The sequence below is a fragment of the Marmota flaviventris genome, chromosome 5, assembly GCF_047511675.1.
Source record: "Marmota flaviventris isolate mMarFla1 chromosome 5, mMarFla1.hap1, whole genome shotgun sequence".
Taxonomy (NCBI): domain Eukaryota; kingdom Metazoa; phylum Chordata; class Mammalia; order Rodentia; family Sciuridae; genus Marmota; species Marmota flaviventris.
Window position 1 is genome coordinate 148,115,548 of NC_092502.1, and position 25,020 is coordinate 148,140,567.

Genomic DNA, 25,020 nt, shown 5'->3' on the forward strand with positions numbered 1-25,020 from the left:
AGAACAAATCTGTACAGAATCCTAACTTTCAAAATTAGGATAGCTTCCCTTTGACAGCGCAACAGATGTCAATGCAAATACCTAGGGTCAAAACAGGCAGGACAGACCTCAGCCTACCTGAGTCTAAGGCAGTAACCACAGGCCTTATTCTGCCAAATCTTCTTATTTTTTACTGCAAGAAGATCGGAGACTTTCCAGAAAATGCTGAAATTCTTAAAATGTAGCAGCCAATTCATTTCTAAAGGCCAACAAAATACACCTTCAGACTGTGCCTGCCTGAGGGCCACTAGATTGCTTCCTATGAATGTGATTATTTCAAAGGATTAAAAAAATTGCCAGTAAACTCTTCTGTTTAAGAAAGTGATCACGCAGAATCCACTTATACAATTGCGACATGGGGGTTTTTGTTTCTTCACATGCAAGCCGACCTCCACCTTGGGCATCACGACAGCCCAGCAGAACCCAAGGCTGGCCCCAGGGGGAAGAGCTCCCATCCTGTCAATGCGTGACCCCTCAGCTGCGTGTCCCTCCCATGAGGGTGGTGGGTGCATCATATACCCAAACATGCTTTTCCCTTAGCTCCGAGCACTCGCGTTTCAGTACACCTGGATTTTTGGACATTTCTCCTGAGGAAAACTGAGACAAGTAAAACTAAAGCCAGAAATTATAGCCCCAGTATATTTTGTTTAGTCTATTTCTGTATTTCCGTTTCTCTCTCCCTCTCTCTCTCTCTCTCTCTCTCTCTCTCTCGTGGGGGTGGGGCACAGACAGTTCAGTGGAGGGAGAAGGAAGTCTGCCGGATTGTGTTCCCACATCCTGCTGGCACACACCTGCCCTGGAGGAGATTAGGGTGAGGGGCCTGGGGAAGCACCTGCTCAGCCAGAGGTCTTCCATCTCCACACCTCATCCTTTTCACAGCACAGTGAGATTACGTGCTTGTCACTAATGCACAAAAGACACTGAACACAGAGCTGGAGCACCAGAAAGAGCCTCTGTCCCGCACTAAGGCAAAACAAAGCCAAGCAGGAGATGCTGAGAGCTACCTGGGCTAGGGAATGACTAGAGGTAGACAGTACCCACACTGTTCTCATTCTTCTCAGCACCCCTTGCTTTTGTTTCCTGTGAGGAAAATTTGTTTTAAAAACTCTGACCCACAACATTCTCCTAAGCCCATTTCTCTCCACAAGATCCTAAACTCCTAGGGGTACCTACCCCTTGAAGGTGGCTCTGCAGGAACAGAACAGCTGTGTTCAGGAACTCTGATGGTCGGGATGTTCACCTGGGAACACTGGACTGAGATCAGGCTTTGTAAAGAGACTTTACTGGTTGTTTAGAAACAGGGAAGCTTGAAGGAAGTGGTGTTTCAAGATTAATGAAGAGACGTTATGAAATCAAAGAGGTATACAAATTATCAATATATATAGTCAACTGTAAAAATCTAATCCTCAAAGAGTCTACTACCTACACAGCACAACAAACCTGAAAAGGTGAAACCAAGGTACATTACTGAGCGTCAAAATAACTGTATAAAAGAAAATCTTAAACATTTTCGGGGAGGGAGAATCATACAAAAGGGCTCCCAATAAGAACAGTATCAGAATAGTTCACTGAAGCAGGACTCTGGATTTGCCATGTGAGCATGGACAAACCCTCCGCTCTAAAACAGGGAGAGTGACAAAGCTATCTCCAGAGCCAACTGTGATGTGCCTGGAACACTGGGTGTGTGTTCTGTAAATATTCTCGGGGCCGGGGGTGGGGGTGGGGGGCTTGTCAGGCTTCTTAGCACTGAAAGCAAAAAGGAACACATTCGTAATACAAGTGAAAACTATTTTCACGCTTGAATACTATACTTGAGTTCTATTAACTGAGAAGAAAAAACACATTACAAAGACATGCCAGATTTCAAAGATACACCTTTCATGTACCTTTTCTCTGGAAGTTTCTGGAGGACTTGATTCACCCAACTGAGGTAGAGAACAGAGAGGAAAGAAAGGAGACACACAGAGAGGAGAGAGAATGAGAATGTAGCCACGAAACTAGAGTTTGAACCTGGGAAAGAGGCTCTGCACCCAGTCAGGATCTCACTCCAGGTCACAGTAGAATGAACAGTCTTCCAAGCTGCTGGACCCTCCATGACTCCCCAACTGGCTCCTGTTTTCCCTCTGCCTAATTCTTTCTGCACCCCTTCTATACCCTTGTCCAGCCAGGAGGTATGAAGAGCTCATCATCACCTCTGAGAATCCCCAGAAGGAGGGATGCCCCTTCTGTTTCCACAATCACATCTCTTTCACAGGGTGTGCACCATCTTTGGCTCATTGGCAAAATGATCATACACGCACATGGTATACTTTCATGGTTAGGCTGCACGGTAATCCGGGTGTTGCCAATACTCAGAACACAAGTTAGATCTGTGATTCCTAAACTGTGCATTGAGGCACCTGCAGGTGCCAAAGCAAACTAACAGGGCTATCACAAGATATTTTTAAATTCTGGAAGGCAACAAAGCAGCATGCGTCCAATACTGTGAGAACCTTTAGCTTAAGGTAGATTCAGTTTCAACATTTGGTCATGTTATATTCTTTACAAAGATGATATACCTTTGGTAAAATGGAGAGAAGTTATTGATTGCTCAGGAAAAAATACAAGGACCACCTAAAAATCAAAATAGAAATGAAAAAGAGGTGGTGGTGTCCAATTTGTTTCCAAAGTTTAAGAAACTATGCAGAACTCAGTAGGTTCACACATTGCCAGTAATTGAAGCTTTTAAAGAATAAAATAAAAATATTATTTTTCCATTTAAGTTGATTTGCATTACTTTTCAAATTACTACTAAAGTACTAGGTCATAAAAACATATTAAGTTGTTTAGACCTAACTGCTTCATAAAATGAGGTGTTAATAATTCTTTGGACTGGGGGCACTGAAAACTATTAATGAGGTAGCACAGCCTGTAATCCCAAGGACTCAGGAGGTTGAGGCAGGAGGATCGCAAGTTCAAAGTCAGCAACTTAGTGAGACCCTGTCTCTAAATAAAATATTTAAAAGGCTGAGGGATGTGGCTCAGTGGTTAAGCATCTCTGGGTTCATTCCCCAGTATCAAAAACAAATAAATAAATCAATATATTGATTAATTAATTAAAAACCTTGTTTGTGAACCGCTGTGGCACATGCACTGAGAATGTTTGGGAGCCTGAGGTGGAGGACAGCTCAGCTGCTGAGGGATTCACTCCACTGTATCAGACTGTAATCTGCACTCTGCAAGCAGGAGAGTAATATGGAAATTTAACTCTTGCCATGTCATGAAAATGTATCTATCACTATGGATACTACAGGATATCCATTCCTCAAAATAACTTTTTGGTCTATGATTCAAGTTGAATGTGTTTATTAATTTTTTTCTCACTATCTCTGCATTTCCTAGGAACTTTTTTCCATACACTGTCTTCCAGAATTTTTGTTTTACATGTCAGCTTTGCTAATCTTCACTGCAATAAGGACTTCTATGTTAATTAAAGAGCCTGTCCAGCATGGACCTCAGAATGTCAAAACATACTGAATGCATCATCACTGTGCTCAAAATTCCTTGAAGGCTTCCCAAGGCTTTGACCTGAAGCTCCAGTTCCATGTTATTATGGTCTGGATCTGTGATATCCCTCAAAAGCTCATGTATGAGACAAAGCAAGAAAGTTAAGAGGTTAAATGAGTGAGTTATGAGCCTTAACCTTGTCAATGCATTGATCCATTTGAATGGATTAACTGGGTGATAATTATAGACAGATAGGGGGTGGGTCTTTGGGGGGGGGCTGCATGCCTTTGGGGTATATATTTCATACCTGGTAAGCAGAGGGAGCTCATCTATTTCTCTGCTTTCTTCTGATTACCATGTCCTGCGCTGCCTTCCTGCTCTAGACCCTTTTGCTATGATGTTTTGCCTTACCTCAGGCCCAGAGTAACAGTCAGCCATTTGTAGACTAAGCCCCCTGAAAACCTTGAGTGGCAAATAAACTTTTCAGCCAATAAAATAGTTCTCGTCAGGTCTTTTGATAACAGCAGTGAAAAAACTGATCAAAACACATGTTGTACATAAAGACCTTCAAATGGCCCCCTTAGTCTAACTCCTCCATACCACAGCACATCTCTAAACACTCCACACTCCTTTAGGTTTCAGTGCCTCCCCGCAAAGATGGTCCCCACAGACTGTCCCCTGCAGTGACTCCCACACTTCCAGTTTTTTCATAACCTTCAGGACTTGCTGGATACTCTATGACTCTTAAAAGCAGTATCTGTTTACTCATCTTTCACCTCAACCAGGCTGTAAGCATTGGCTAACAGGTAATGGCCTCACAAATATTAATACATGTCTATCCAACAAATGAAACTGTTTCTTATACTACAAGGATGAAATACTTTATTGTTAAACAACTTGAAGAACATTCCTCCAAGAGATCTTTAATATGCAAGAAAGCAGATACATATTCAGGGGAGAATGTGAACCATCTCCAGAGGGAGAGACAGCCCTCTGGAGATGGTCCACATTCTCCCCTGAATATGTATCTTCTTTCCTAAATAAATCTGTGTCTCAAAAGAAAGAAAGAAAGCATGATAAAAGGTTACCTTCAAAAATAATCAGAAGCATCTCCATTTTTCAGGACAAGCTGAATGTTCCTTATCTAAAAATGCATGTTTCAGATTTTGGATTTTTTTGCATTCTGAAACATTTGTATGTACATAATAAAATATCTTGGGGATGAAACCTAGGTCTAAACGTGAAATTCACTTATGTTTTCATATTCACCTTACACACACAGCATGAAGATAATTCTATGCACCTGCAAATCACTGCAAGAGGTCAGGTGTGGAGTTTTCCACTTGTGGCATGATGTTAACACCCCAGAAGTTTCAAGTTTTTAAGCATTCTGGAGTTTTTATTAGGGATGCTTAACGTGTATTTGTTTCTCTACCCTCTCACTAACACCAAGGACTGTCTTTTTCTAAAAAATCCCTACTAGCTATTATGAACTACATTTTATTTACTTCACATGCTTATTTGTAACTTGCTATTCCTTATTTGTAAACTGTGTATTCTCTCTTTTGCCTATTTTTCTAATTGGATGTTAACTCTTCATTACTTTTTGATAAGGAAGAAATATCATAATATGCATATTAACTATTTATTTGATAAATCCATTTTCCAGTTGCATTCCTACTTTCCTAAAAGGCTTCTGTCCACTTTTCATTAAATCAGATTTCTCGATTTTGTCCTCAGTAGTTTCTGACCAAAGGACTTAAACTTAACTGTCACCCATGTTACATTTAAGGCTTTTAACATTTTAAGCTTTAATCCACATAAAATGAATTTCGGCAAATGGTATGAGTTGGGAACTCAGCTCTCCCCTCCTCTCCCAAATGGTTAGGGTTTATCTCAACCAAATATATTAAACAATATACCCCTTTCCTCCCTGACTCCAGAAGCCATGAGGCTATCATTTCCTCCCAGCTGCTCAGTGGGACTCCCCAGCCCACTGCTCTTTTCACCCTTCATTCTCTCACTGAACAATTTTACCTACTCTCGTGGCTTTAACCACCATTCAGACTTCAATGATTTCCAAATCTGTGCTCCTGAATTGCTTCTCCCCAGTTATCGACTAACCACTTACTGGACAAGTTCTTACTATCTACACAAATCCATTCAAGGCAGGTTCCCTTCAGGAAGGACAAAATATTCTGATGATATGTTTCTACTTGGATATTTCCAATTCTTAAAAACTCCAATACAACAGTAAACTCACTTTCCCCTCCAAAGCTGCTCTCCTGTGCCCCTAGACTTGGCTCATGGCACTGCTGTCTTTGGGTCACAAAGGCCTGGGTCATCCTTGATGCCTCTTTTCTCACCGTTCCCACCTACTAGCCAACTGCACTTTCTAAACATGCTTTGATTCTCCCCTGTTCTATTCCCATTCCCACTCCTCTGTCTTGAGTCCCAAATCATTTCTGGCATAAGTACCTCCAATTAGTGCTTGATTCATCCCACACCTCCTGCTAGAGCTGCACATATCTACCTTCCACAGGGAGCTGCTTGGCTTCACACAGTATCTGTATCTCTGACCCTTATCTTTTATCAAGCTCCAGGCCAAAAAGCAGGAGGTTGCTGGATCAATAGCTCAGACAGTTGTCCAAAAATCAAACTTCCGCTATATCCCTCCTCCTTCCTGGGGGCATCTCTGCCTCTTGGCTCTCAGGGTGATGATCAACGCATCTGGTTGGGTCCAGCACTCAGCCAGTGTTATTCTTTTATTTCTACCTTTATTTTATTTATTTTTATGTGGTACTGAGGCTCAAACCCAGTGCTGGGCGAGTGCCCCTAGCCAGTGCTTTTCTAAGTTCTTTAAATGTGATATTGGATTTAATTTCCATAACAGTATTATGAGGTCAGTTATCACTATTCGCTTTCTTTTTAAAATAATGAACTAAGGACAAAGAGGTGACCACGCTGGGTCAGATCTCCCTGCTTCTGCCTACAAATCCCAGCTCTAAACCATAGCACCAAACTATCAAAGGCAGAACAGAAAGCCCCCTGAACTGCGCTTCAGGACCTAGTCCACCTCTGATGAGGCGGCAGGTACAGGACCTCAGTCAGATAAATCACCTAACATCTCAGGTCCTGGCTCTTTAATTTCACCACTATGCCCCAAGGTCTGCTTTCCCTACTTTACATGCCATTGCCATGAAAAAAACTGATGGCAGTTTTATTTTTAGGACACCTTGTGTGTCACCTCAAGGAACTGGCAGCTATAGAATGATCAGAAATGTGCTCTCCCCAACCCTGTCCAAGGGTGATGTTACTGGGGGACATACCACTTGCTTTACTAAGCACTTCTAACACTCAAATCATGGCAAAGATCAGACGGTCTATGTATAGGGAACAAAATGGAAAATAACTGCTGTCTTACTGTTCTCCTTCCAACTCTAAGCATGCTTTTAATGGGGTAAGCTCTTAACTCAGCAGGTGCAAATTCAAAGATCCTCCAGAGCCAGCCAGATGAAGTGAGTGCAAGTGCAAGTGCAAGTGGCCACATGACAGACAGCCTGTAGCTAGTTCCCTGTCTATTTTACACCATGCAGGAACAGGGTCTGGTATAGTCATGGAACTATCGTATGCTTAAAAAAATCTAGGCTGCTGCTTTTTAAGTCTGACTACACAGATCTAGATTGAATAGGGAGACAGAGTTTCTGTCACTTGGTAGGAACCCTGTCACCTTCAGGCACGGGGGATGTTTCCAAAATTTTTCCCCTCCCATTAAGACTCCATATGGAAGGAAGGTTTTGTTGTTTTTCTTTTTTATATGTGCAATCTCCTTATTTTTAAATGCTGGGAACCAATTCCAAAAGAAAAAAAAAATTAAGCAAGCCAAACAAAACACATCTGCAGGCCAAATACAGTTCTTAAGGTGGCCAGTTAACAACCTGCCTCAAAATGTACTGGAATTAACAAAACACTCAAGATTGCTGCTTAAAATATAAATTGTTTTAAATTTATACTTCAGTGCACAGATGTTGACCAAAACATGCTTGAACATTTTAACATTATTTGGGGTCAAAATCTGAAAACTTTCCCATTCCAAAAGAATGATTTCTTTTTATTTATGGTATTATTTAATCCCAGACCTCAAAATCCTAACCATTATTTTATGTTTTTAATCTTTTATTGATTTTATTTTTTTTAAATACACAACAGCAGTGGAATGCATTACCATTCTTATTACACATTTACAGCACAATTTTTCATATCTCTGTATATAAAGTATGTTCATACTAATTTATGCCTTTATACATGTACTTTTTTGCATTATAATTATTAATACACATATATACCACAATTTTTCATATCTCTGTATATAAAGTACATTGACACCCAATTCCAGTCTTCATACATGTACTTTGTATAATGATGTCCATCACATTCCACCATCCTTGCTAATCCCCTGGCCCGTCCCTTTCCCTCCCACCCCTCTTCCCTATCTAGAATTAATATAATCCTCCCATGCTCTTCCTCTCTATCCACTATGAGTCAACCTCCTTATATCAGAGAAAACATTCGGCATTTGTTTTTTGGGATTGGCTAACTTCACTTAGCATTATTTTCTCCAATGCCAACCATATACCTGCAAATGCCATGATTTTGTTCTTTTTTAAAGTTGAGTAAAATTCCATTGTGTATATACGCCACATTTTTTTTTTTTATCCATTCATCCACTGAGGGACATCTAGGTTGGCTCCACAGTTTAGCTATTGTGAATTGTGCTGCTATAAACATTGATGTGGTTGTGTCCCTGTAGTATGCTATTTTTCTCTCAGCAAAAGAAACAATCTGTAAGGTGAACAGAGAGCCTACATCCTGGGAACAAATCTTTTTACCCCTCACACATGAGATAGAGCACTAATCTCTAGGGTATATAAAGAACTCAAAAAGCTAAACACCGAAAAAACAAATAACCCAATCAACAAACGGGCCAAGGGCCTGAATAGACACTTCTCGGAAGAGGATATACAATAAATCAACAAATATATGAAAACATGCTCATCATCTCTAGCAACCAGAGAAATACAAATCAAAACTACTCTAAGATATCATATCACTCCAGTCTGAATGGCAGCTATGATGAAGACAAACAACTGTTGGTAAGGATGTGGGGAAAAAGGCACACTCATACACTGCTGGTGGGACTGCAAATTGGTGCAGCCAATATGGAAAGCAGCATGGAGATTCCTTGGAAAACTAGGAATGGAACCACCATTTGACCCAGCTATTCCTCTCCTTGGACTAACCATTATTTTAGATTATCAAAGCTTCTCAAAAAGAAGGGGGGAGGGGGAAGAGGGGGAGTAGCAGGAGCAGCAGGAAAACAACACACTTAACTTCAGACCAAGGTCGACAACTTCTGAGCACATGGCAGCACCATACCTCACCTTTGGTTCAACTGAGTTTTCCTCATAAGAATGAACAGAGAAGGAAAAACAAGAGAACCTGAAGTTATCAATATTTGGCAAAACTATCTGAGAGAGGGGCATTCTTTGAAGAGAGCAGGTTCTACAGCCCAGAGGCCTGGGGGGCTGTAGCTCAGTGGTAGAGCGTCTGCCTCTCACATGTGAGGCACTGGGTTAGATCCTCAGAGAAAGAAAGAAAAGAAAAGAAAAAGAAAGAAAGAGAGAACAAAAGAAAGAAAGAAGGAAGGAAGGAAGGAAGGAAGGAAGGAAGGAAGGAAGGAAGGAAGGAAGGAAGGAAGGAAGGAAAGAAAGAAAGAAAGAAAGAAAGAAAGAAAGAAAGAAAGAAAGAAAAGAGAGGGAGGGAGTGAGGGATCAATCCCAGAAGAGGACCACAGGCCAGCCCTGGTCAGCCATTTTCCTCCTCCTTTGACAAGGTACTGAACTGGGGAAGCAAGGGTCAGAAACAGACAACGTGTGTCCTGGCTGAAATGAGAGCTTCTCTAACGCTTGAAAGATGCTTATAAACAAGATGAAGAAATTCAGGTTGTATAAACAGAATGAAAGGGCTGCTCTGATCAACCTTACTCAAAGATGGTGTGAATTATGACATCAACAGGACAAAAGTGACAGAGATAGATGTGACACAGCTCTGCTGTTCTTAACATTTTCATTAATGTCCTAGATGAAGATAAAGAAATCATATTCATCAAATCTGTGGATGAAAAGTAAATGTGCAAAACAGCAAATATGCCATATGCAATAATGAAGACCCTAACAAATTAATCCAATAAGTTAACTCAATAAAATAAATTTAGCAGAGGTAATTATAGGGTCCAAAATAAGAGGGCTGGGACAAAATAAAATGATGACAATGGTAACAGAAAATGGATAAATACAGACTGGAGGAGACAGTACAGCAGGAACATGTAGGAAATAATCAAAAGAAGTTGACAAAATGGGCCAGAATTGTCACGTGGTCACCAAATAAGAAGAGAGACAACTCATTTTGTCTCCTCACTTTATCAGATTAAACAGTATCTAAAATCCTGTCTTCTAGTTGTATTAAATTGGAGAATTCATTTTTTAGTCTGAAAAAAATAATAGATAATCTAACATTAAGATGTATATGAAATACAGTCATTACTGTTGGTTCACTATGGCCCAGATCTTTATATAGCCTTGCTTTAATATAAATCTTACTCCAAGTATTCTCATCCCATCTCTCCAAGAGGACAAGCTACTCCCTATTTACACCACCACTCACACTTAGGACCACTTGAACTTCCAGTGACTTGAACATAAGGGCAATGAATCTGTGTTTGAGAGCTTTAAATACACTGAATGCTTTCTCACTATTCACATTTAATCAAAAAACTTCACAGAAAGGACAGTGAAATGAGCATGAAGGGCACTTTTGGTCATAACCACTGTCTGTGCCACTGCCTGGACTTTACTAGGGACAGAAGACAAGCTTCCAGACTCTAGCCTGGCTGGCCCTCTTACCTCAGCCTGAACTTACTGCAATGCTCCCAATTGGACTTGGGATGCCAAACGTTCCCACCGCAAAAATGTCAAATGCGCACATCCAAAATCTTCCACAACTCTCCTTGGCCTTCAGAAAAAGGTCCCAACTTGAATATGTCATAAGGTTCTTCACTGTTTCATGCCAGCCTAAATGCTCATCCCATCTCCTCCCACCTCCCCCAACTGTCCCTGGGTTTGAGTCTCACCTACAAGCCAGGATCTGTCACCTTGAGGTCATTCCTCTACCCTTACGTCCTTCCCATTCCATTCTTCCTTGTCCCTTTCATAAATATCAACATATTGCTCTTCAAAGCTCAGTCACAGCCTTGCACAATGGGATTGACCTGTAATCTCAGCTCCCTCAGGAGGCTGAGGCAGGAGTACTGCAAATTCAAGCTCAGCCTCAGCAACTTAGCAAGACCCTGTCCCAAAAATAAAAAATAAAAAGGGCTGGGAACAAAGTTATGTGGTAGAGCATCCCTGGATTCCATCTGTACTGCTGGAAAAAAACAAAAAACAAAAAGCTTAGTGCATCCCTCCTGAAACAACTTGCTATAGTATCCTTGTAGTCTAATGTATATCCTTCTGCTATTAAATGCCATGCATAATCATCTTTCTCACCAAACAGAGCACAATGAAGATCTCTGCCCTTGAAAAAAAGTGTCAATGTACTTAGTACATAGAAATAAGCAACCCCCCCCCCAAAAAAAAAGGTGCTAAAGCAAGATGGATACCTTCAATAGAAATAAAAATATGCGATTCACATACTAAAAAAGATCAATGGGCAATGGCCATGAAAACCATGGGAAACCCTATTTCCACTACAAACTGGAAAAGGGTAATAAGAACAAAGCTCAGGAGACTGTGGATGTCCTGAAACCCAAGCTGCATTTGTGTAAAGTGACACCACCACCTGCTCCATGGGGGGCTGATTGCTCTTCAAGAGGACTGTTGTCGTTCACTATCACACATGAGGAAACAGAGGAATTATGTGACTTGTCCATGGCTGGTAGAAGCAAAAATAGAATTTGCACCTAGGCTTGCAATTGAGACTCCAGGGTCTAAATTCTTAAGTCATTACATTATGATGTCTTGCTAATCAAAATTCTGTGACATAGTAACAACAATAATGATGATGATAACCAAGACTGCAAACGTTTAAAGAACTCCCTATGTGCTAGGTTCAGAGCCAAGAATTTCACATGCAATTTATAAGCCATTTCTAGGAAATATTTCTCAGGAGATAACAGACAAGAACACAAAGATGTTCATGAAATACAATCCTCAATATAAATGAAAAGAAATAACCTGCATGTCCATCACTTTGGGCTTGAGAAAATGATACCTCCACATGCATTCTAGCCCACATCTTCCTGTACTCTTGATAATTTCTCAAACGACCATGTTAATTTAAATAAAATCTACAGGTCTGAAATTGAAGTTTATCCCAAATTCTCCCCAGACGTACATACAACTTTCTGCCAGCCTTCTCTCAGATGTACACAGAATTTCTCATGGCAAGTCTCACTTTATTTATACCCAAACATATTCTTGATTTACAGTACACTGAACCTGTTCTCCACCCTCTCCCTGAACAAGGCAGGCCCTGCCTTCCTTTCTGCATGGCCTCTCTCCTTCCCTCCCAGCCTTCCAGCCACTGCAGCCACCTCCATTCCTCACACACCAGGCCTGGTCACCCCCTGGCCCCAGGGCATCTGTACTTGTCATTTTCACACCTGGGGCCTCCATCCCTGGCTCTCCCCATGGCAGTCCTACTTCTCATTGAGTCCGAGTGCACACTCACTTCCTCAGAAAGGCCTCTCCCCATCACTCCAGGAAGGAGGACTGTCCCCTGCCTGCCTCCCCAGAGTCCCACAGTCCCACACAGTCCTCACCCTTTGCCACAGCGTCCTTCAGGGCGCTCCTAGTGTCTGCAGGCAGCTCTGCATGTGATTCCTTGTGTGCCATCCATCCTCCCCAGCTAGCAGGTAAGCAAAGACCCCCTTCCTCAGTTGGCACCGTAGCCTCCAGCAATTAGAAAACCTGCCTGGCACACAAAGAGTGTGCAGGAAACACTTGTTGAATAAGTTGAATAATGGATGTATTTATAAATGGAATATAATGAAGAATTATGTATCATACAATATGATCATCTTCATGGTTTTAAATCATGTTATACAAACTATGTATGTAACTGAACTTATGGTTTCATATATTTGAAGGTATTTATATTACAGATAGATATACATATGCATAAAAATAATCTAAAAGAATAAAAAAAAGTTATATGGAGTTACCTGAGTGCTGAAACTAAATTTTTAAAAATTTTTACTAATATTCTATGAACTCTCTTAATTTTTATAAAATTAGCATTTTTACCTTTATAATTTTTAAAACAACATTTCTACTTTTAAAAATATAATAAGCCAGTATGAAAACAAATAATTCACAAAGCAACAAATAACAGCTAATAAAACAAACCAATATTTTGTTTCCTCTTACTCAAATAAACGTGGAACAAAATGATACAAACTATCTATTTAATTTTATGACTCAGGAAACCAATTTTAAGGTAAAAATTTGAAACTTACTAGGATGTTATAGTTTGGATATGGTTTACTTGTGCTCCCTAAAGGTCCACTGGGAGGGGAGACTGGGTCCCCAAGGTGGTGGTACCAGTAGGTGGAACCTTTAACAATCAGGTTTGCCTACAGGAAGGTCACTGGGTCATTGGAAGCATGACCTCTAAAGGAATTGTGGGATCCCAATCTGTCTCTCCAAGCCTGTTTGGTGATAAAAGCTCTTCCACATACACACATCTCCACTGTAATTTGTGAGGACTGTGTGGGAGGTAATGTGGGACTCAGGGGAGGTGGGCAGGGGACAGTCTTCCTTCCTGGAGTGATGGGGAGAGGCCTTTCTGAGGAAGTGAGTGCGCACTCGGACTCAATGAGAAGTAGGACTGCCATGGGGAGAGCCAGGGATGGAGGCCCCAGGTGTGAAAATGACAGAGAAAGAGGGAGACCTCACCAGAACTGAGCCTGTGCCAACACTATGAACCCAAACATTCAGAACTGTAAGTTAAATAAACCTCTTCTTCATAAGTAACCTGTGTCAGGTATTTCATTATACTGATGAAAAGCTGACTAATATATTGAAAGAGGGGAGCTTTATGCCCAAAGACTTCCAAAAACTGTGGTTTTATAATTACAAATTTAAAAAGTTGAAAACAATGTAAATGATCAAATTATGGTTCATTCATAAATGGAATATTACATACACATCAATATTACATAGACATGCTAAAGAAATTTTAGTAACCTGGGAAAACATTTCATAAAATGTTAAATGACAAAATGGAGAACAAAATTGATTTTCCAGTGTGACCTTCCTTGGCCATGAAAAAAATATGAGGGAGAATATGGGCAAGGAAATGTTATCATAGTTTAAAACTCATAATTTTGAGACCCATGCATTTAGATGTTTCACTTGAAATATGTTCTACTTGAAACATGTTTTAAAAAAACAAAGCAAAACAAAAAGTTGAATTATCTGCCTATTCCAAAACTGAACAGTTAAAATTCAAAATCTAGAAGCTCTACAAATACCTGTCCCACATCCCACATGACAGCAACCAACTATTATTGCACTGCCCTAGAGCTGTCCACTTCTCTCACCTTTCCTTACTGGGCCTTGTGTTAGTCAGTGTTCAATTTACTATGACAAATTCCTTGAGATAATCAACTTATAAAGAGAAAAGCCTTCTGGTGGCTCACAGTTTTGGAAGTTCCAGTCTCTCATCATTTTACCCCTTTATTCTGGGCCTGTGGCAAGGTAGCAAATCATCATGGGCCCACAAAAAGGGGCAAAACCACTCACCTCATGGCCAGGAAGAGAGAGAGAGAGAGAGAGAGAGAGAGAGAGAGAGCGCATGGGCGCACCAGATCCCACAGCCCCTTTCAAGGCACATCCTCAGTGACCTAAAGACCTCTCACTAGGCCCCTCCTCTTAAGGGTTCTACCACCTTAGTGACTAAGCCTGTCACACATGGGCCTTTGGGGGACATTCAACCTCCAAACTATGGCAGTCCCCAAACAGAGATAAGTTTCCATTTCCATTTACCATCTAGAGTGTCACTGTTATCTATCTTGTTGAAAAGTTACCAAAAAAAGTGAAATATTTTGGATGGTTTCTGTCAAAAGCATAAGACAGAAGGCAGGTCAGACCCACTTCAGCAGTTTACATGACCTCCTCTGCCCCTGTAAGCATCTGAGTTTTTCATCCCAGCAGCAAGCCCAAGGCATGCATGAGAGCAGCAGTCACAGCTTTGACTATTCTTAAGTGAGCTGAAAAGTTCCAAAACAGAGTCATCTGTAATTTGACTGAGGCTGGCCTTGGGGAAAGGGTGAGCTGGCTAAGTCCTGTGCAGCCCACAGGTCCCTGTCTGCATGTCTCACAGCTGCTCTCACCTACTATGGCATACTCAGTGCAGCTCACTGGGAAGAAACAGTGCTTCTTCATGACAGGGACCCATCCCCCCAAAAGACAGCTAACTGCTGGTTCCAGTCGGGGGAGGGGGAGTAAATGGGCCATGGAAAGTGATGATACAGACAGAAAATGTGACATAGAATAAGAATCGAATGTTGACCTTGCTGGTGGCCCCAACCTGAGATGGGACTTAACCTTCCATGACTTTTCCACCTTCTTTTATTTGCTGGATGAGGAAATAAAGTACAAAGTGTATTTGTCACAAATGTTCCACGAGGTATCTTTCATGATTATTAAGGTTTTACTTTTTAATCATTAAACTTGTATATGTACATATTACAAATGTACAAAGTATATGACATTTACAATTGTTGCCAACTTTAAAAAATTTGCCTGAACATAGAATTGCAGAACTAATGTAGTTTTATATCTTGGCAAATGCAAACATAATTTTAATATATGCTTTACCGCCCTTGTCTCTCAGTAAGATCATGTGCTGGGATTTCTTCGTAGTCTGTGAATTCTATGCATTACAGATTTATTAGGAGGAACCCATTCTCACTAATTTAACATAAAATAATCTAAAAAAAGGCATGAAGTCTTACTTGAGGTCAGGAAAGACTGTCCTTCACAGAAGATATAGTAGCAATTTTAAGACTATTAACCTAGGACATTCTCACACATGTTTAATGTAAGTCATCACTAAATCATCCGTAAATGTCAACAAGGTGAAATAATTTAGCTGTTGCTCATATGACTGGTTCAATAAGTAGGAGGTAGTGTTTGTGTTCACTGAAAAGTAACATCAGAACAAGATTTTGTTTACAATTTCAAGAGAGGAAATGAGGATTACTTGGTTGTTAACTGTTGGAACTACCATTTATTGACTGGGCCTCCTGGATCTGAACTGTACTGGTCATTTCCCATATGTCACTCAAAGGGCAGAGGCATGCCTACCCAGTGCCTGGAAAAGCAAAGACATTCAATAGTGACTGAGTAAATCACCTGTTGTTCCCATAAAAGGAAAGGAAAATCGAACCCCGACCTTCAAGCACTTACACAGGGTTATTCAAGACCACTCAGGAAGAAAATAATTTATTCAACTCACAACCAAATATATCTGCAACCCCAAAACATTTCATTTTTAAAATAAATAACAACAAAATAGTTCCAAGTAGCCTGAAGCAATGAAATATTCTGTCAGAATGCCCTAAAATGCTTTTCATGATGGTTTGATATAACTTGAAAAAAAAAATCATTCTGCTTATAAATCCTATATTACTAGGAATATAATACAGGCTTTAGTTATCATATCAAGCCAGTGAAAATAGGCAGCATTTTTCAAACACTTAACTACCCTACAGATACCGGGAGCTGGGACCATCATTCCCATGTTACAGAGAAGGAAACCGAAAAGCTGCCCAAGTCCAAACAGCAAATGGGAAATGGGATCCGATCCTAGTCCTTTTACTTCATGATGTGCTTGATCTACTGGACGTTAAGGAAAGTACAAAGAATTAACAGCCAGCTATAATTTTAACACAGAGAAATAACCTCACCAAACATTTGGCATGTAATTTTCCTGGAATTTTTCTACATCATATGTAAAAAACAATAAAATATAAAAAGGATAGATCAACTTAACTTGCTGATTTGCAATCTGCTTTTCCAGTTTGCAAACTCTGAGTATCTTTCCACATCACTAAATACTCCCTGCATCACTATTAATGAACAAAGAGTATTCCATTACCCTTGTACACCACAATTCACTTAATGCATCTCCCTATTAGGGAGCAATTTAGTTGCTTCTAGATTATAACAAAGTTACAAAAAATCATTTTTGCAAATCAGAGAGGATTTTGTTATATGCATTTTTGTGGAGGCCACCAGCATCTGGAGGCAAGTGTTTTCCAAACTTAAAGAGCACCCCTCCAGATTTTGATATATCCCCACAAGTTAAGAATCACTGTGGGAAAGAAAAAGCTCCCATTAGAAGTTTGTTGCACACACACTATGCAGGCAAGAACCACCATGATACACTCTTCTCTGCACACATGGTCCTCCCCCCCCACCCCCAGTTTAAATTCCTAGTGGTGGAAATGCCTGACTAAGGGACAGGGCACATTTTTGAGGCTTTTGATGAGTAACACAAAATTGCCCTCCTGGAAAGTTACAGTTGAAACACCCACCAGCAGCATTTGAAAGTGACACTTTCCATATCCCCTCCAGGGTCAGCTAGATTTGTTTTTAAACAACCACATCCCTATATGGACATCAATTTTAAAAATAGTGAAACCATTGATAAAGCACATCTAAGAAAACAGCAAACAATTCAGGCAATCAGTGTTTGATTTTATAGTTTATACATTTTCAAATGGAGGACATAAATATTTAATTACAAGGCACCAGCAGACTTAACTAGAACAATCTAGTGAAATGATACTTCAAAAGGTGCCAAGCTAATAAGTGAAACCTATGTTTGCCTACCTGGCTAATATTATGCTTAAAAGTTTTGGTTTTAATAGCAACACACCCTACTTTTTTTTAACATGAAATTCTATAGTCTTTCAAATTTTACAAGCATTATCTCACAGTTAATGTGACAACCTGAAATTCTCAAAATTATTTTAGATATTCATTTATTCAACAAATATCTGGTTCCTGCTGTGTGTTGGGCACTGTCCAAATGCTGGGGAAACAGTAGTGAACCGTCAATGGTGTTGCTCTAGAGGGGCACTTAGAACCCTGCAGTTAAGATTCAGCAAACCATGGTTATGATGCCAGTCAGCAACTAATAGGTTTGGGCATATTATGATGCCTCTTGGTCTTAGTTTCTTTATCTGTGAACTTAAGAAGTCAACTAGATGTTCTGTCTTTCTCTGGCTTCTCATATTCTATACTTTCCTTGGGTTAATTTGAATGCTTAACTTTTCTATTATCTGAGTTTTGTTTTCTTCCATAAAATCAGAATAAGGCTCTCCCAAAAAAACAATTTTACATGAACAGTAAAACTCTGATGAGCCAGGCACCTTCAAGAAATAAACAGAATTAAGGTCCGGTTAGATAACTGATGCTTCCAACTTTGTTTCTTTGGAGAGGTTTCTCAAATATTCTCACCTCCTTCATTTTTTCTTTTTCTTTTTTTTTTTTTATAGTTGTTGATAGATATTTATTTTATTTATTTCTATGTGGTGCTGAAAATTGAACCCAGTGCCTCACACATGCCAGGCAAGAGCTTTACCACTAGCCACAGCCCCTGCCCCTCACCTCCTTCATTTTGTACTGTACTATAAACACAAAGGCATAAAGCATGGCAGGCCCATGGTCTCCAAGCCTGCTGCATGCAAACATCTGGCACCCAGTCCTTATGCCTTAGTTTACAGTGGCACTTAGTTTACGGTGGCTGCCTCCAGGGGCTGTAGCACTGAAGTCCTGGTGGCCATTCTCACCTCACTTCAGCTAACTCCCACCCCCAACTTAACAAGCACACACAGAATGTCCACAAGTCACAGCCCTGTTGGCATTTCTAATATTAGAAATGGGAAGCGCTGCTTCTGTCACCACAGGTTATTTTCCACCAGACATTCCTGCTACCACCATTTCAATTGTTCTGGGATTCAGGGACTCCTTAGAGAAGCTGCTCTGGGGAGTGGTTAGAGAAAGGCATAGCAAGGGTCTCGGTATCTCAAAGCACCCATGCCATGCATACCTTCAGGAAATGATATTGCCTCCTAGTGGCCCTTCAGGATACTGCCACTTACGATATGTTAAGAGTTCTCAAATCTAGGCACACATGTCAATTCCATGTGTGTGCTCTCTGTGTGTGCCTCATCAGCCAGAAGAATAAGTAGCAGCTAAGATTTTATCACCTCTGTGCAAAAGTACATGAAAAAAGTCACCCACCAGAAGTTCTTCCTCCACTTCCCACATCAAACCATAAAACAGTAGCTAATAAAAATGAGCTTTGCTCATTTGAACAACATCAGCAGCAACGCATTACTAGAAGAATGTATGTGTATCATTTTAGGCAATATAAAACAATTTTGGAACTCCTGAATCTCTACAGTTCATAAGAGGAAATATAAAAGAGTTGGTAGAAGCACTTTAACTCATGTTTCTAAGCCTCTAAATTCAACACAACAGTGCTGTGCTTCGGTTGTTTGCCTGAAGAGCTTTTACTCCAAGTGTCAGGACAAAGGACAAAGGCTACTTGGCTTAAGATTGAAGAGTTTAAAAAAAAAAATCTATGCTTTACACAGAATTTTCACAGAATTGAGAGAAAAAGTTGGAAGATACGATTAGATAAAATTATCCTACCTGGAAACAACTCACTATGTGCAGCTATCAACCACGTAAAATACAAAATTAACACATTTATAGGCTCTTATTCTAAAATTAACAAATTTAAACTCCTAATATTCACAGGAGCTCACAGTAAGTCATGATATTCTTATTAGACACCTACAACAATTGCTTGGCATAAAACTCATTTCCCAGGCTTTCAATTAATATAAAGGAACATATATTTAGAACAACAAACAGAAGTTGGGAAGAGGAAATACCATAAGTTCCTGATATTTCCTAAAATAGAGCACATACACATTCCTCCTGTGAGAATAAAAGTACCTGCATAAGTATGTATGTTTTATCCACTCATTAGTCTGTCCTCTGTCCTAAAGAATTAAAGCATTCAATATGCTAAAAAGGAATCTTTAAAAATTTTACACTTAAGTAAATGGCTATTCCACAGAAATAAAAATAAAATGCTAAATTTCTCAGAAATCACTGTAATTTATTGGAAAAGTGTGTTTTAAAGGTTTCATGCTTAAATTTTATAGAACAATGGCATGCAACTGACTTAAAGCAACAATATGAGTATGTTAACAGTGAAGCAGATTTAGTAAAGTTAAGGGCCAGGGCCATCCTGGAAAATTCACATAAAAGACTCTGGAATCTAAGTACGTTGATCAACATCAGGCAAGATTATTTCTTAGATCAATTATTTATTTTTTAACAATCAGCCACAGCCCACTCTGTGAATAAGGTGGTGCCTTACACTGCAGATCTGTGCCAACCCCTCTGGAGTACCCAGCCCATGGAGCAACTCCACCATCCTCATTTCTCTTCCACTCATGTAGACATTTCTTGACCTACGCAATACATGGTGCACCCATCCCAGCACACTCCTGGAAGCTTCCCTACAGCAGTGACCCTCTGTCTCTCAAGCATGCAAGTGCCCTTGCCCTTGCTGTTCCATTTGCCTGAGCCACCCTTCTTCCAGCTTCTTCCTCCTCAACCAACTCTCAGCTTGAACCTTTCCACCCTAAACAAGATTCTCTAGCCACTGAATCTAAGCCACCAGTCTCCACCCTGCCCCTCCACCACAGCAGCCCTATTTGATTAATTTCCCAGTACTTATCACTTTCTGACATTATCTCCTTTATTGTTCCTTTGCCTTTTGTCCATCTTCCCAACTCAGATGTGACCTCACAGTCAGGTCTGTCTGCCCCACGCACCACTATATCTTAGTCCCTATAAAGGTGCCTGGAATATTAACAGATGTCTGATAAATATTTACTTAAGAAGAACAAATATAGACAGCATAAGCACAATGACAGGAACCAAATAACAAAGGAAAAAAAACACCTTAAATGCTAAAAGACTGGGTCAGTTTTTTAAAGAAATCAGTTTTTCAAAAGATCATAGCTTATAACCCTCAAAACATAAATAAATAAATGCATAATGAGAATACTAAAGCTCATATTGACAAGTGTCAAACTTTATAACGCATTAGGCTAATTTTTAGTATTAGCATTACTTCTACAATTCATTGTATTGAAAGCACTCTAAGAGACCTCGATTTTTATTTTAAGAACAAGAACAAAGCCAAATATTTTTAAAGCATCCTTCTCCTCAAGAGTTACTAATAGCCCACCCCAAACTATAAAGTTTGTAACCATTTTATTAACAACATTAACATATGGATATTGGTAATCATCTACAGAAGGGTGGGATTTTTAGTGCCAAATGGCAAACTAACTCTATGAAACACAAAACTGTCCTCATCTTCTAAATTTAATCAGAACTATGAGCCTTCTCTATCTGTTCAAAAATATTTAAATTGGTAAGAATTTTTTTTTACAGTTTATTCTTAAAATTATATATTTGTTCCTTTTATTCAAAGAACTAAGCTGTTATTAGGGGAATGACCATCATGGCTCACACTTCGTAGCAAATATGCTAAAGATCCTTACAGATCACTTTGGAGGTATAAAAACAAATGGAGTGAGTTAGGGCTGTAGCTAAGTGGCAGAGCACTTGCCTAGCATATGTAAGGCACTAGGTTGGATCCTCAGCACCACATAAAAATAAAATAAAATAAAGGTATTCTGCCCATCTATAACTTTTTTAAAAAAATGGTGTACAATGGGGAAAGAGAGAGCATTTATGTCCTGGTATGTGATGTAAAGAAGCAAGTTACTACTGCCTTTGGGTCTTGGGAGTAACGGAAATCCACTTAAAAACCTCAGAAACTAATGCTTTACAATAACTTTACAGCAGAATATTAGAAACAATATACACACATATATGTCAATAAAGAAGAGGGTAAATAAATTATGGTTTATACTTAATGGCTTATTCAGCAGCTGTGAAAGAATGAGACAGCTCCCTTAGGTACTGATAGAGACTGCCATGATTTAGCACTAAGGGGAAAGGAGCTGGTGCAGAAATGAATATTCAATGTGTCCTCATTTGTACAAAGACAAAAATAAATACACATACAAGATGTTTATGAGAACATTAGGCTGTGTCTGGAAAGAAAGACCCAAGGAGCCAGTAACCCTGGTTCCTGGGAAGGACAACTGGGTGCTGTATGAGATGGTGGGAAAGAGGTATACTGTTTACTCTGTATTATTTTAAGATTATTGAATTTCTCCAATGTGCATGCATTGTCTATTTCACAAATATGATAAATTTTAATATAGCAATTTATACTATTACCAACATATTCATCAAGGATGACCATTCAAAAGCAAAAGTTTGCAAAAATCACAAAAGTTTTGCTCCTTCAACAGCACACTGCCTATTCTCATTTCCCAGAAGAGAATACAGTCTGCACTAATTAGAGGTGCACTTGTGATCTTACCTATTACAAAGCAAATACACCTCAGTTCAATTCTTGGAGAGGAAATAGCTGCTCAGTTCACCTTGAAAACTTACATAATATTTAAATTGGTTTGTAATTACCTAATGAAGCCTCCAAATAAACAGTTTCCACCTGTCTATAAAACAGAAAGTCAGCATAAGAAACAAGGAGGAGGACATTCTCAGATTTTTAAAAGCACAGACTATACTTAGGTTTCCTTTCCTCTGCCAGGTTTAGACAAGGAACCTTCTGATATTAGTGAAATATGATTTCAGATTTGTGGCAGTATCATCACTTAAGGGGAGGGGCAAGCATCATTTGCCCCCCAAAAAAACGCTTTATTTTTCACTTGTGGGGAAGGGAAGTTTGCTTTGAATTTAATTTTGGCACCAATTTTAAATCTCCAACTGGATGATATTAATTAAGCACATTAATTTGACTCTAAGCAAATACTTTTTGGAATTAAAAGAAACTGAAGACAAATTGGAAGGCAAACTTTAAACTGGAACTTCTGTTGAAACACCTATCTTAAAATACATAAAAAGAAACGCAAAGAAGTCATTTCCATATCTAAGTCATTCAATAACAATACATGTTATATCAACAAATAACTGTATTAAACACACATAGAAAAGGAGCACAAAGATACCCGATTGCAAATTAAAGACCTCATATTTTTGGTAGCTGAAAGTGGGAACCAAAATCACATTATTCAAGCCCTCGACTAAGTTGACCACCCCTGATGTGCAGTTTTCTGGGGGTCTGAATTCATGATTCCAGCTTTGTGCCTTCTGACAACACATCAGAAATGACATCTTTCGTTAAGCCCAACTTGATCGTCAACACTTTAACTTTGGATTTAATGAGTACTGAGACTTCTGATATAAGCACATAAAAAAATAGGTAAGTCGAATGCACTATAAATACAGAAAGGAGAAGTAACTATTTTAACGAGGTGTCGAGGTACAGGAGCACTAAATATCATTTGGCAGATCACATCCCCAAAAGAAAAAAAAAAAAAAAAATCAAAGCTCCTTCCCATCCCCCAGGTAACCTCTGGCCTCAGAACTTACTGTCCTTGGTGGGGCAGAAGTTTGAGCCGGGGAGCCGGTCTCCACAGGGACTCGAGTGTGACCCTGGGCCCCGCAGCGCCTTCCTGCAGGTCACTCGCCCTGGACCGTTCTAGACCCCGGACCCGAGCCGCCCGGAGTGCGGCTCTCCACCCAGCCCGGGACCGGCGCTCGCGGCGACGCGCCCACGGGACTCGGCTTCTGGCTCCGCAGCTCCCACTCCCGCGCCCCGCGCGGCGCCCCCCTGGCCCCGACACTCACCCGCCGCTCCCGCGCCGCTATCTCGCCATCCCCCGCCGTCTGCTCCGCGGCCGCCGCCCCGGGGCAACCCGGAGTCCGCAGCCGCCCGGGGGCTGGAGCTGCGAAGGAGGGGGCCGGGCACTACCCAGCGCCGCCGCCGTCTCGCCTCCCTATCTCAGAGCTGGGCTGCTCCAAGCAGCCAAGGGCGAAAGCGGCCCGCTGCCCTCTGCGAACCCTGGAGCCGCCGCAGCCAGAGCCTCCAGGAGGCAACGGTAACAGCCACCGCCACTGCCACCGCCACCGCCACGGCCGAGAGGCTTCAGCTCGGACTGCGGCGCGCGGGGGCGGCGCCTGCACGCCGCTCGGCGGGGGGCGCTGCGGCCCCGGCCCCGCCCCCGGCCCCGCCCCGCCGCCCGCGCCCCCGCCGGAAACCGCCCGCGCGCCCCCGCCACCATCCCCCGGCCGTGACGCGCGCGCCCGGTGCTGGCCCGCGAGTGCCCCCGGAGTCGGAGCAACGCGGGCGCGCAGGGCCTCGGCGCCGAGGGTGGTGCCTTTCCAGAGGCTCAGGTCGTGAGGCCAACCTCGCAAGGTCACGGAACAGCCGGGGAGTGCAGAGCCGCAGAGCTGGTGCAAATCCTCACCAAAGGCCAGCAGAGCTGCGGCGGCCCTGCAGGAAAGACAGCAGCCCCCAAAACGCTGTCGGCATGCACTACAAACATTGTATTGAGGAAAAACCGTGGAGCCGTACTTTAGCCGCCCGTGCGCGGGTACAGTAGAGGGACTACTGCTTAGATTACAGATTTTACAAGTAACCTAAACTGCCCCCAAGGCCGAGTAGTAGCTGCTCAGGTCACCTTCTCCTTGGAGCCGGGTTCCCTTAGGCCGTGAGGGCCCGTGGGGGCACTGAGAATATCCTGGAGCCATTTAGTCGTGCCTCCAAGGCGTGGTGGGCTTATTTATTTGTGCGGAGAAGAAACGGATCTCTTAATGGGTGAGATTTTTCCTCCATGCATTGTTCCTATTTCCGCAGTTTCACTTGGCCTCGGTGTTCTTCCAGAGTAATGCACCAAATGAAATTAGCTGGAGCGCGTTTGGTGGCGCAGAATCATGGTTTGAAGATGTTTACGCTCTACGCCGGACGCGTTTGATGGTGTTCTCTTCAACACAATTAATTTTGCAAAGTTTAGAAATGTGCCAGATAGAGCCCTGGCACGCAGAGGTGCAGTGCGGACACACCTTCAGTAGGAAGCGGCTTGTTTGTTTCATCTGTGAGTTATTTGATGCACCAGCACCAAAGCCAACGTGATTTTCAGAGGTTTTTGGATGAAATTTCAAAGCAATTTGTAAATTATAAAAATGAAGCTTATTTTCTAAAATAAATTTCCTTGTTGATAATGTAATTCTAAAATGGGCATCAAAACACCTGAAAATAAATTGATTGAAGAGTAGACTCCCTAGATGAAAATATGTTTCACAGCAAAATACGATCTCTGCAGGTGTCTCAGAGGCCAACTCTATCTATGTGCATATTTTGAACGTCTAAAGTGAAATACTTCCTGTTATCCTT

At 41.1% G+C, this 25,020-nt stretch overlaps 1 protein-coding gene across 1 annotated transcript in view; it reads right to left on the minus strand.

Annotated features, from left to right (window-relative positions):
• Positions 1 to 23,782, minus strand: part of Lifr (LIF receptor subunit alpha) — a 71,116-nt gene extending 47,334 nt beyond the window's left edge. Inside the window, exon 1 of the mRNA XM_027936297.2 lies at positions 23,475 to 23,782. The gene's annotated coding sequence lies outside the window, so the exon portion shown is untranslated. The remainder of the gene's footprint in view (positions 1 to 23,474) is intronic.
• Positions 23,783 to 25,020: the final 1,238 nt, after the last annotated feature.